Raw genomic sequence first — 2,500 nt, forward strand, 5'->3', positions numbered from 1 at the left:
AAGCAGGGTGAAACCTGCTTGAAACGGGGGAGGGCTAAGGGGGATTCTGTCACCGCTCTATTAAAACTTAGCAAGTCTTAGGTAGCGCTCCAAGACTGTCGCCATACGATACGCTCTATGGCAAATGCAGGTGTGGGTGGGTTCAGCCCCACTTTGCTCCGGTTCGGCACTGAGCCCGTCGTCTCATAAGGGCGCGGGCCAACCCTCGCGTGGAGCTCCCTGATTCATAGCCACCCACGGAACCAAATAGGAGACTGCATAAACAGACGCGGATAGCGGGCCTGAGTTTGAGCCCAATAGAATGAGTAACGTTAAAACTAAGAAGGTCAAAAAGACCAAGGGGGTGGACAAGAAAGATCCGGACCAAGCGTTCATGGATCTTCAAGATCGAATGGAGGCGATGCGTTTTGGGATAAGCAAGCTCGATGATGAGTCTTCCCATTTTACGCTAGTAACGGTTATGATGGACTTCCTCGATGAGGTAATGTCCGAATTTCGAAGGTTTAGAGCCGTAAATCGCATGCAGCAGGTCCTCGACCGTCAAACGCAAACGTCGTTTGACGGTAACGATGGATTCGGGCCGCAAACGCGAAAAGGCAGAAGACCAGTGGCTGATGACCAACAGCCTGGTCCAAGTGGGTTGCAAAGGTTGCAACAACAACAACAACAACCATCGAGGTTGACCCCTGTTAGGGAAGCGGTGGAAAATATTCCAAGTCCGAGAAACGGACCGAATATTAATGAGGGTAGAGTTAATAAGAGGAAGAAGAAGAAGAGCAAGAAGAAGCAGAATAAGCCCAGGAAGCGGCCTGAGGCTCTGCTGATATCGGACTGCACTTCCGAGGAGCTGGCGAAATTGCTCAAGGAAATGAAGCAGTCCGATGCTCTTAAATCGGTTGGAGAGACAATCTCTAAGGTCCGACGGGCCCAAAATGGAGGCATGTTGCTAGAATTGAAGCAGGGTAGTTCTGCTAGTGCAATTGCCCCAAAGGTTAAGGAAGCGGTGAAGGGCAAGGCGTCAGTGAGAACGCTAGCTCCTTCTAAAATGATTGAGATCATGCATCTCGATGAAATTACCACCCCAGAGGAGGTTGCGGAGTCTGTCAAAGCACAGCTCAACATCGAGATAGAAATAGATCGTATCAAAATGAAGAAAGGCCGCGCGGCCGGTACGCAGTGGGCACGGATCAACGTATCGCTGCCAGACTTTCAAAGCTTCCTGAATTTGGGAAAGCTGAAAGTTGGTTGGTCGATATGCCATATCCGCGAGGTTATGGAAGAGCAGAAATGCTATAAGTGTTGGAAGGTAGGCCATACGAGCTACCATTGTAGGGAACCAGACAGAAGTAATCTGTGCTGGAAATGCGGTTTGAGTGGACACAAGAAGCAAGCTTGTACCAACTCTGTCAAGTGTTTGGATTGCGGTACGAGGTCACAGAACCTTCACGCAACGGGCAGTTATATGTGTCCCCGTAGGCGAACGATTAGATCATAATGGTTAGGTTGCTACAACATAACCAGAATCATTGTTATGCTGCATTTCAGTTAATGTGGCAAACGATTAGGGAAGAATCTGCGGATATAGTGTTGATTGCAGATCCGTATCTGGCAACAACCAACGTCAAAGTGTTACGCAATGACGATAACACAGCAGCGGTAGTGGTTAACGCGGACTTACCAGTTAAGGTAGTCAGTAAGGCTCTGAAGGGTTTAATGATAGTTGACATAGGCGATATGCGAGTGGTTAGCGTTTACGCGCCACCTAGATTTAGTATGGAAGAATTTCAGAACATGTTGGATAACACGGTAATGGCCGTAACCGGTATCCACAAATTCGTTATCGGGGGGGACTTCAACGCTTGGTCAGCAAGTTGGAACAACCAACTTGGCGAGCGTGGAGAAACCCAGAAACGAAGAGGTGAGTTGGTCTTATCAACCTTTGCGCAGATTGACGCAATTTTATTGAACGACGGCAGCACCCCAACTTATGTTGGACCAGGGCGTACGTCAGTAGTTGATCTTACTTTTGCGAGCAGAACAGTTGCAAGATCATTTCAGTGGGAGGTGTTATCTAGCTATATGAACTCTGATCATCGTGCAATACGAATAGATCTTGAGACGCAAAGCGTGCGTAACTTGTCCCGACCCATAACGGGATGGAGCATCAAGTATTTTAGCAAAGATATATTTGAAGTTATGATGCAAGCCGCTTTTGAGACCGAGGTCACAACAAGCGAAGACTTAATGCGTATACTTGTCACGGCGTGTAATGCGACGATGACTAAGCGTAAGAGGTACACTCCTAACAAGAGTGCATTTTGGTGGACGTTAGAGATTGAGGCACTTCGCAAAGAGTGCAAACACCGCGATCGATTAGCGCAAAGAGCATTCAATACTGATCTCTATTCTTCTTTTAGGGACGAGTTCAAGGTGGCAAGGAATGCCCTCAAGCGATTGATCAAGCATACCCGACAGAGGAAGTGGAAAGAGTTCCTGGGAA

The 2,500-nt window shown here is 48.0% G+C and overlaps 1 pseudogene; it reads left to right on the forward strand.

Annotated features, from left to right (window-relative positions):
* The window catches only part of LOC133394991 (large subunit ribosomal RNA), a 9,218-nt pseudogene that overhangs the window by 2,905 nt on the left and 3,813 nt on the right, over positions 1-2,500 (forward strand).

This window comes from Anopheles gambiae, assembly GCF_943734735.2.
Source record: "Anopheles gambiae chromosome X unlocalized genomic scaffold, idAnoGambNW_F1_1 X_unloc_92, whole genome shotgun sequence".
Lineage (NCBI taxonomy): Eukaryota > Metazoa > Arthropoda > Insecta > Diptera > Culicidae > Anopheles > Anopheles gambiae.